At 39.7% G+C, this 12,094-nt stretch overlaps 1 protein-coding gene across 1 annotated transcript in view; it reads right to left on the minus strand.

Moving 5' to 3' along the window:
• Window positions 1-12,074, minus strand: part of LOC118417339 — a 63,796-nt gene extending 51,722 nt beyond the window's left edge. The window contains exon 1 of the mRNA XM_035822884.1: window positions 12,004-12,074. The gene's annotated coding sequence lies outside the window, so the exon portion shown is untranslated. The remainder of the gene's footprint in view (window positions 1-12,003) is intronic.
• Between the last annotated feature and the right edge of the window lie 20 nt (window positions 12,075-12,094).

Here is a 12,094-nt window from a genome sequence, read left to right on the forward strand (position 1 = left end):
TACATTATGTGAAGGCTGGGGCCCCAGAGGTTGTATGTATGTGTTAGAAATGGGGAAAGAAGGGGGAGGGGGGTGGAGGAAAGGTCTGGCTATACCAACATTGTTCTATGCTGACTGCCTATCTTGTAATCCAAATCCTACCATAGGTCAACACACTGCAAGAGATTTGATCTTTTAGGCAAAAGCATTTGTAAAGCATGCATAAAGCAGTACCTTTATGAAACAATGAATTTTTACCCATGTTTTAAGACATCCTTTAAGATTGGATATCATGCAGTGTCATTGGTACATACACCTACATTTAAATCTAAAAAGGACATAATGATTTTTATGTCTGTCCACTTTCTGATATAGGTTACTTGCATTTACAACAATTACCAATTGTTAGATAGCACACCTGTGTTACCTTTCTTGAGAGGGCAGATATAATGGAAACCAACTGATGGTAAAATTGACTATCAAGTCATCAGCATGTATATTACCATGTTTCTGTCATGATGATACTAGTTCTCACAGGACCAGAATGGCTAATCACACTCACATGATGGTGCCTGTCCCTGGTGCTCAACAACAGCTGTGGTTACATTGTGGTTCCTGTCCTTGGTGCTGAATGCTGTCCTTGCACATGTTACAATTATCATGTGATTCTATGTGTCATTTACATCTTAGGTAATGTGGATCCCATCCCAGTTCTGAATTACTCACATTACGAGTGCCATTGACACAACACTAAATCAAATTCTTCCATACATTGGGTGTGAGTGACTTACATACCAACACTTTGGTCCCTGTCCCTACTACAAAATGTACTGTACAGCATTCACTGTAGGTAGCTAGTTCACCAAATTCTTGTTTTCCAACTAGGGATCCAAATCCTAGCATGGATTATAATGATACATCAAACTAGAGCCCTCTAGATGTAAACTTTGTACATAATTTCCACATATGCCTCCCCCTTTTTAAACTAGGTCACTTACATGTATAACGGTGACATTTCCATGAAATTGATTGCCTGTCCCTGCACACTACATCACATGTCATGTGTAGTTAAGCCTCTGTAGCCTGTTATAGGTCATGTATGCTGTTAAGGCCTGTGTAGTTCATCTTCAACATGTCTGTAGAATACAGCACCCGGTACGAGTACAATACCGCAAAATCATTTAAGAAGTACAGGGCCAATATACCAGAATATCAGTGTACCCACACTAGTACAATACCGCAAAAATCATTTAGATACAGGGCCAATATACCAGAACATTAATATACCTATACCCATACTGTACCTAAACAGACTTGCACTCACGTATGTTATCTTTTTTGTTACCTAGAATATGAAAATTTAGAACACGAAAATGATGAAGATATTTCATGGATGATCAGTTCCATCTTTCATTTGAAATCCAGCAGAAATCACCACTGATCTGTAGAGGACTTCAAGAACACTACTGGTTCTCTGCAAAATATATCTGAAGTCTAAATAAAGATTCTGTTGACTTTTCATTCATGTTACAGATCTGGACCTGTACCTTAACCTCTATATCTGTACCTGCACCTAATGTTATGTTAAGTTACACAGCACTACTCTAGAGTATTTACATGTATGCAGAGGCTTAAAGGATTTAAAAGATCCAGAATATATAAATACAAATATATGATGATGATCTATATATGGATTTCAATCCAAAAGAAATAAGACTTTGTGCATAATTAACAATCAGCAACATTAACTCTGTTGCTATTGTTGTTTTGTTTTGTACATTAATTTATATACCTTCATGTACTTAATGTAAATAGCACATACTAAATTATTATATTATACTTCTATGTAACATGTGCATTAAATCAATTTACCTAAAAGATATAATTGACTAATTGTAGCTCTCACATACACAAAAGTAAATTTTACAAGCCATGAGACTTGTTAATTTTTTTCTTCTTCAAAAATATCTAGGAAACACTTTGATCATTTTTTTCAATCAGTGCTACTAGTACTTTGCTTCATGAAACGAGTGTAGAAAATACCAGTTATTGTTATCATGTCCTCTTAGTCCTAATATCACTTTCACATCTCTGCCCCCCTCCCCTTCCTGTAAAATCAATACTATAGGCTCATCACCTTAAGCCACCATATTGCTCACATGCTTTCAGGTGCTGGGAATGATTGCAAACATTCTGTAGCCACCGGCGAAAAAAGCACTCACGACAGTCTCACAACATCCAGGTCAGAGATGGAGATACAAGATTTACCCACCGTAAAATTCAACCATCTACATCCCATCTAGCGTGAAGTGCCACGGGCGGCCATATCAGTGTTCCTCTGTGATTTGTGGTTCACAGGCATGTGTATGCATTTGCAGTATTGTGCTTTTGTAAAGTCTGGAATTCAGAGTTTGGCTATAAAACATGAAGCTCATTTTCCAAACAGACTGAGACAAGACAATTTGTGATGACTGATTTGTTTTGATTACATGGATGAAATCCTCTGGGCACCCAAAAAGTAAGTGTAAAAAAACACTTGGACAAAAATGCCCTTGCAATTCCAGAAAAAGCTCTTAGGGGGCCACTTCTTCCTTATAACACAAACTATCTGCTACCAAAAAATCAATCATGTTGTGGTCAAGTGATACCAAAAAATGGATGTTCTATTGCAGTACCAAGGTCACACACCAGGGGGCCCAAAGTTGACTTTGACAATTGTCTTCCCAACACCTAGCAACATAACAAATGTTAGAAAAAGCCAATAGATTCTTTATTTTTGTGCTGTCTTATTTTCTTCCTGGATTTGTTTGGGGATCACAATACATTTTCAACTTACTTCTTACACATGGCAAAAAAATCATTTGCACCAAAATATATTCTTGCATGCTCAATACAAAACTTACAGTATGGTAACCGTTGTAAACCTCTTTTTTTGTTTGTTTTGGAATTAGAGACAAAAATTTATGCATTGGGGGATGTTATCCATATATTAGTCAGTGTGGCCTAAGTATAACACTTTTACAAGTGCATCACTTTTAAATGTCAAGATCAACAGTATCATATTCAATACCAATGTTTGGTTCCATCTTTCTACTAAAAACAAATGATCAGAATTACCTCTATATCTAGTCATTATAAGAGGTACCATTCAACAATTACCAACATATATGAGCTTCAAATGGTAACAAGAAATCATTGTCAGAATGGGTTGTTTCTGAATATTAAACGAAAAGGTTAACATTTGTGCAAGTAAATCAAAATCTATTGCAGACGCTAACCAAATATCAACTTGGAGTAATAAATCAATACAAAAGCTATCAGTGGCAGAATATTTTGTCAAGAATCTGGTACCGAACAATAATGCATAAATCCCCCAAACCTGCTAAAATGAGGGAAAACCTTTCCAATCTAAAACTAGATGAACATTATCTGGAAACTAGTCTCATGTCAATTCCATCTTTGGAACTCTATGGTTGTTGTATAAAACCACATTTTTATTGGAATGTAGAGAAGTAATGGTCATATACTAGTAGAGAGGTAATAGCTATTAAGTCTATAGATGGCTTCATAATATTTCTCATTGGCAATTATACATAAACTGCAAGCTATTTCTAAGATGAAAATCATTCATAAAAGTTTTAGTTTCACAATAAAAACTATTTACTGATCATGACTAGCAATAGATTTCAATGGTATGGTTAGAAGGGAATTCAGTTATGAGTGACAATAACTATATCTTTACAAAGAATATCTATACAAAGATTAAGTTTTCAGACAAGATGTATTGCATAAAAATACTGACTGTGAATAGTATTAATGTAACTGAGAGTATTACTATTTACAATGATTTGGTGTGGATTAAGAAAAATCAATGTATGACACGTAATACATAATTGTACTGAGTAATCAGTACTCCCTTTGATACATGTAACTCTCACCAAATTGAATGATTAAAGATATTAAAGTGTGTTGTAGTTGTTGTTGTTGTTGTCAGCACTATCTCATTTGTTACCTTTGCAATCAGGACTCTGCTATCATTAAGTCATTATAATCAAATCATCTGGTAGGTACCAATTCATTTCCACATCTCATGGCAATGATACTATTTTCCCCAAGGTAAGAATGTTGTTAAGCACATGATGAAAACAGAATGGTAATGTTTCAGCTCATGGTTTGCTGTTAATTAGTCTAGGACTGGAATGGGTTAGACAGAATTGTGTGTACAGGGGAGGTGAGAATCTAGTTTAATGTACATTATCTTATATTTGAAAGGCCTTGATTTTGCAATAGAAGGTTCTAAATTTGTGGTTTAAAAACACATTGGAGATACGTATTCGAGGCAAGGAGGACAATGCAAAAATCGGGAAAATAATATTGTGAAGACTCCAAGATTTACAGCATCACTGAATCTTCCTGGATGAAGGTGTAATATTCTGAGTCACAGTCCTTGGTCAAGTACAAGTTGTCAACATCTACCAATCTATATTTGTACACATCAAAAATTATAAATTCGTACACTTTTTTTTCAGTCATTCTCTTTCAGTCTGACCAAGGAGCTTTTATCGATAAAAGCTCCTTGGTCTGACACAAAACAGGCTCCTGTAGTTCCAAAAATAACTGCTGGGGGCCCAAACTCACAAGATTTACTCTCCCTTTCAAAAGCTACACGTATCTACAATGTACCACTCAAAAATCATGACCATAGCATGTCCAGAACATTAGATATCAAAACCCATCCCAAGTTTCAATGCAGTACCATAACAAGCCACTGGAGGGGGCAAAAATCTAACCATTTTGAGGTCTCATTAAGTTCAAGATCAAGACAATCCATCCAGGCATTCTCGAGTTCTCGTGGTGACACAGACACCCACACGCACACTGCTGGAAACATAACCCTCTTGGCGAAGGTAATGGAACAAAAACAGCCGGCATCCAACAAAGATATTCCTTGCCAAACCCAAATTTCAGGTTCACACACTTCACTGATAAGCCTCACCAATCTCATTACACCGTCTGATACCCAGTAACAAGGATTGGTAACCCCTGGGTAGATATGTGCAACCAGACAATATTGGTCGGACATAGGTCAAGGATACGACTCTCTCAGGATCAATGGTTACCAAGGACACAGACAATGGAGACTGCACATAATCTCTGTTTCAGTACAAATTGGGCAATCGAATTGGAGATAGGGTTATAGGCGAGAATACTAATTGTAGTACAGTCAAACCTGTCTATAGCGGCCACTCAAGGAACTGGAGAAATGTGGCCACTATACAGAAAATGCTGATTTCAGAACCCACTAATCTTTCTTGCCAAGTAACATTGTCTCGATCGTCTCAAAATTCAACTGACCCTGTCAAAGTCAAATCTACCGAAAATGATTGATATTGCCATGCGCAATGTTGGTAAATTTGCTGATGAAGACTTGCACTCTAACGTTCAAGACATGCGTACCTTCCGTTACCGCAAAAATGACCTAATCGGAAACTCCAAATCGTTCCAAACTACGATTTTAAACTAAGCGCAGGGTGCCATATGGCCGCCGTATGGTCACAATAGGCAGTGTTTCTGTATCTGCGGGACCGGAAATCGTGTGGCCGTGGCAGCATTGGACAGGTGGCTGCTACAGACTATTTCTTAATGTAAAAAATCCAAGAGACCGCCAAAAAGTAACCACAATGGCCAGGTGGTCATTATGCAAAGGTGGCCGCTAATACAGATTTGACTGTACATGTGTAACCCCATAGTAACATTCCAAATTGAACATATAAGAAATATGGAGCTGCAGTATCAACTTTATGCACGTGCATGCTAGAAAGTTCTAGATTAGAATGTTCTAGATTTTCTAGCCAGAACAATAAATCAAAGGCCTCACAGGGCTTGGCAGAGGAAAGTAGTGTGCATGAAGATTTTTGGCAGTAGGGATTATCATATTGTCTGAATAGTAATGTGTTTATGTCTCCCCTAACGTTTCAGTATGCCGCTCACATAAAGATAAATCAACTCTTCACTAAGTTGTTAATCACATTCAGGGAGAAGCAACTGATACTTTATTATGTCAATGCTACAGGTACAGCCTACAACTAGTACAAGCACCAAAATTATTGGATTTGTTACTTAGAATATGATATAAACTTTTTAATATTATTGAAAACCATATGATGGCCATCATTGTATTGGCATGGCCCTTTTTTAAGGGTTAAAACATTAATGGCACCTAGAAGTAAACCTAGTGTACCAACTAGAAACCTTGGCCGAAGATAGACGAAGATGGAAGACTTAATATGTTGATGGCATTGCTGCCCCTACGGCCGATGATGCTATGGGACCGGTGAGGTGTTACACCTATGTGTAAGTTGTAACAATATATACAAATGTACTAATACATGAAATCTGAAACATAATCAACACTGGTAAGAGCATTGCTCTATGACTTGACTTTTAGGGATCAAATTTAGAATGTGGAAACTAGATATCTGGAGAAAAATAGTTATTCAGATGACAACAGCTTGGTGCTGATGCTGTCCTTGGTGCTGATCAGGTTTGAATTTTAATTCAGCAAATCTTTATTAAAACAAAAACATGCTACATTGTAACATATCTATGTTAAGCCACGAAACTCATCTCAAAGTATGTTAATCGCTAATTAAAAAACAATACCTCTTGTAGTCCATAAAAAATATCATTGAACATCTACCCTTGAGATGGTACATAACGGACAATAAAAAAAAGATACATGTCGTGTGATACCAAAGGCTTATCTATATGCAATGACAAAAGCATCATACAACTACAGACGTACCATCTTGGTGTATGCCGTTGTTGTACCTCCAGAAATTTTCCTCGCATAAATCAAGCCTATTGGTATGTCTTACATCAGCTTATGCGCTACAAATCCTCTGGAATAACGATCAACCCAAACAGATTGGCCAGACAGAAGGATGTACTGGACTCCTGCCAACAAATCTCCATTACAGATCCCAGCCCTGACAATTACGTCAATAATAACAGGACCATGTCGCAGCTATTTGCCGATGATGACTAGATGTATGCCAATTATGTGTGGAGGAATTTTCCAGCCAACTCAGCAGACTAGTACAATGGATGATTACGCTATTAATGAACAGCTGCACGGCACACCAGTCAATATTGCATGATACAACAGAAAGTCAAAGGGAAAATCAAACCTTTGTATAATTCAAAGACCATTCAGTCTCTACAACTCTACAACTACAAATGTTTCAAGTGACATCCACCACTCTTCTTCAGCGTCACCAGAATGGCAGAACAAATCAATGGAAGTTAATCTAGCTGGAAAAAAGGTGAAACAAGTTAATGTCACTAACTTGTATTCTAACCAGTTGTAGAGATTGAATTATCTTTAAATATTGTTGATATTGTCTGTCATTAACCAATCTATTATATTTGTTTCTATAATTTGTCTGTTTTTTTCTATAAATTGATGAGTTGTGCTGTTGATAGGATAAGGATGCTCTGATACCAGGACCTGACCCTTCCCTTGCGATCCCACTCTGTCTATACCAATCAATTATGCACACTTCAAAGCTGCGCCTCAACTGTGATGTATTCTATCAGTACCACCCCTGATATAACATTACAGCTACAGTCACACATGGGTTTTGTGATATCATTGTCACTTACTCCTGATTCTGTGTGTGATATCTGTGGTTATCTCATCACCTTTGACCTACATCTCCACCCAGGTCAAATTGATTTTTCTTCTTATTTATGGCCAGTTCGTTGCACTTGCAATGTTTTAATTATCAAATCTTGCTCATGAGAATTGCTGTCCCTGTTGCTGAATGATAGACCAACAAGACTGGTGCCCTGTCCTTGGTGCTGAATGACACACCAACAAGACTAGTGCCCCTATCCCTGGTGCTGAATGACACACCAACAGAACTGGTGCCCCTGTCCCTGGTGCTGAATAACATACCAACAGAACTGGCGCCCCTGTCCATGGTGCTGAATGACACACCAACAAGACTGGTGCCCTGTCCTTGGTGCTGAATGACACACCAACAAGACTGGTGTCCCTGTCCCTGGTGCTGAATGACACACCAACAAGACTGGTGTCCCTGTCCCTGGTGCTGAATGACATATCAACAAGACTGGTGCCCTGTCCTCTGTCCTTGGTGCTGAATGACACACCAACAAGACTGGTGCCCTGTCCCTGGTGCTGAATGACACACTGACAAGACTGGTGCCCCTGTCCCTGGTGCTGAATGACACACCCAGAAGACTGGTGCTCCTGTCCCTGGTGCTGAATGACACACCAACAAGACTGGTGTCCCTGTCCATGGTGCTGAATGACATACCAACAAGACTGGCGCCCCTGTCCATGGTGCTGAATGACATGCCAACAAGACTGGTGCCCTGTCCCTGGTGCTGAATGACACACCAACAAGACTGGTGCTCCTGTCCATGGTGCTGAATGACATACCAACAAGACTGGCGCCCCTGTCCATGGTGCTGAATGACATACCAACAAGACTGGCGCCCTGCCCTTGGTGCTGAATGACACACCAACAAGACTGGTGCCCTGTCCCTGGTGCTGAATGACACACTGACAAGACTGGTGCTCCTGTCCATGGTGCTGAATGACATACCAACAAGACTGGCGCCCCTGTCCATGGTGCTGAATGACATACCAACAAGACTGGCGCCCTGCCCTTGGTGCTGAATGACACACCAACAAGACTGGTGCCCTGTCCCTGGTGCTGAATGACACACCAACAAGACTGGTGCTCCTGTCCATGGTGCTGAATGACATACCAACAAGACTGGCGCCCCTGCCCATGGTGCTGAATGACATACCAACAAGACTGGCGCCCTGGCCTTGGTGCTGAATGACACACCAACAAGACTGGTGCCCTGTCCCTGGTGCTGAATGACACACCAACAAGACTGGTGCTCCTGTCCCTGGTGCTGAATGACTTACCAACAAGACTGGTGTCCCTGTCCATGGTGCTGAATGATATACAACAAGACTGGCGCCCCTGTCCATGGTGCTGAATGACACACCAACAAGACTGGTGCCCTGTCCCTGGTGCTGAATGACACACTGACAAGACTGGTGCCCTGTCCATGGTGCTGAATGACATACCAACAAGACTGGTGCCCTGTCCCTGGTGCTGAATGACACACTGACAAGACTGGTGCCCTGTCCTTGGTGCTGAATGACATACCAACAAGACTGGTGCCCTGTCCCTGGTGCTGAATGACACACCAACAAGACTGGCGCCCCTGCCCATGGTGCTGAATGACACACCAACAAGACTGGTGCTCCTGTCCCTGGTGCTGAATGACACAACCAACAAGACTGGTGCCCCTGTCCCAGGGGTTGAATGACACATCAAAAAGACAAGTGTCCCTATCAATAATAAGAGATCTCACTAAGAAGATTTTTGTCTATATGTGTACAAATCATTGCCTTAAAACAGGGTCAGAAAACCATTTAGAAGTTAACTTGTAAGTTGTATGATGTATCGTATATTTCACTACATACTGCAGTAATCAATCCCAACTGTGATGGATTCTAGATCAAAGAGATTGGTTAGAGAGGGATGGGGGAATCAACATCCTTCCTGAATCTGCAAACGGAAATGAAAATGCACAGGACTCTCCAATCTGCGGGCTGATTTCAATCACTCGAGGCACTCAAGGTTATTGACCTGAAAGAATGATGTCCTTACTCTTACCAAATTGCTCTGACTAGCAAGAGGAGAGATACTGTAAGAGGGTAAATGTTTGCAGTGGTTTTATGTTTGTATTTTAACAGTGCACTGCAAATTCAAATCCACCATGAACATTTCCCTTTTTACAGTAAAACCCTGCATTTCAATTGCAAACTTTAAACATCAGCTGACACTCCATTTTCTACTAATGAAAAATTTGATCCCCACAAACATATCCAATTTTACAGTAAAACAAGTATAATAGAAGAACTGTACAGGGTAGGCATGTCACAATACCGTGGGAAACACATGCACAGATCATATTTCCAATGGTTTGTACAGACTGTGAGTGATATCATAATCATATTTCCAATGGTTTGTACAGTTCTATCTAAGCATTGACAGGATGACATTTAACATAGCAAGCGAGCCTGCATACCCACTTGATTTAATTCAATTTTGGTACCGCCATGGTATTCCTCGACTATTCTAACTGATTGAATCAAAAGATCATGGGTTTCTATACATGTACCCTAACAAATCAGGATTGTCTTTCTTTTCATGCCCATATCAAGTAACCCATAATCTATGACCTACTTATCATCTTATGATATCATGATTTACAGCATTCTGTATTTTCTACAGCCTTTCTGTCAGGTTGTTTTATCATAACTACATACATCTGAATATTTTACATTGTTTACTTGTCTTTATAAAAATTCTATCGCGGTAAAATGTCAACAGTTTAAAATATTGGCTGTGTAAAATGTCAACTGCTGTTCTTCTACTAGCACAAATAATAAATGTCCTACCTGACATCATAACAAATACTTTACGTACCTCAACAAGACTAAGTAAATAAACTACTGTTTGGGCCAAATCATACAGGCGTTTGATTTTGTTCAGTGCTATTTTTACCATCTTGCATTTTTATAAACTGAAACCAAGAAGTGAGAAGAAGCCGGACCTATATGCTAGGTGTCCACCATACTTGTACCAACATGTGTGTGTTGTAAACATGTTTTTGTTCATCAGTGACCTGTACTTGTTCAATGGCCAAGTTGGGAAAATGTGTACTAATTGAATAAAGGTCAATTCAGCAATTGACCAATCCACCGGCTGATTTAGTTATTGTATGATTGATTGATTGATTGATTGTGTTAAATCGGTGGTGTGAGTCATAGTGTGCCAGTGCAGGTAACACAATATATAAAGTAACATTATTTCAAGCAAACATGTCATAGATAAAGTAGTTTAAGTCTTGAAACTTTTGCAGAGTTTTATTTTCATGGTGACCTCTCTGCTGCAAATTCAGGACACTCCAAAATTCCAAATGTGTCCCATGTATGACTATAAAACTACACTACAGAATTGTTTCCACAATGAATCTAGAATACCGCAAACACTTCCTTTTCCTGAGAAAATGCTGCAAAAAGTAAAAGAATTTATGGTATGTGAAACTGACGAAAACTGACAATAGCAACGATTGTCCTTTACAGCAATGTATAACATAACAAACATATTAAGTGACATAAATTCACGTTCAAGTACGGCCAGAAAGTACAATTCAGAGTAATAAGGCCGTTATAACCTCCTCAAACATGGGGCAGCCATTTTACGTCCCTTCCAAAAGACCAAATTGCATTATGCAGCCCCAACTAGGATCCCCTTCCCGATTCCCCAGATTTGAACCTTGGTTTCCCAGTTACCAACTAACGTTAGTACTAGTAGTTGGAACCAGGACCTCCACTGTGAGGCTACTACTTACATGTACCAATTGAGCTACAGTGACATCCATATCATTTATTATCAAAAGATCCTGCACCCCCCTCCCCCTCATGCTGTGCGGGCTGGCTACACAAGGGCAAGGTGCTGAGAGGGTGTGTCCCATCAAATATTGATTTCATGCAAATCAGTCAGACCAGCATAATCTTCCCAACACGGGCACAACGCATGTTCTCGCTCCAACACATCACGGTTTCACGCGGATTCTCACATACAACTAGGCATCTGACACTTTGACACTTAAACTTTCTGCAGATCTCTCTCGCTGTGACAGAAAGTAAACACTAAACTGTCCAGCTGAGCAAGCGAAATGGTGCATGATTCAAAACCCTGCAGTGCGGAGCAGATGGTTTACCTCCGCGACGCGGTAACAGGTGTAAAAAGGAGATTCCCACAGACAACCTCCAAGTAATATTAGCAAGCTAATTATGGCTTCAGATAGCTTCAAGTGTCAAGCGTGCCATTCCTCGTCAAAAATATCGTACCACCTGGAATAATGCAAAATCGCAGGTGAAAACAAATGAAGGCATGAACTCACCACTGAAATCACTGCATCGTCCCGCATACCGGAAGTGCCTGACAACACAGTCGTGACCTCTACTCTTACGCGGTCATGGAGAGAAAATAGT

This window comes from Branchiostoma floridae, chromosome 6 (assembly GCF_000003815.2).
Source record: "Branchiostoma floridae strain S238N-H82 chromosome 6, Bfl_VNyyK, whole genome shotgun sequence".
NCBI lineage: Eukaryota > Metazoa > Chordata > Leptocardii > Amphioxiformes > Branchiostomatidae > Branchiostoma > Branchiostoma floridae.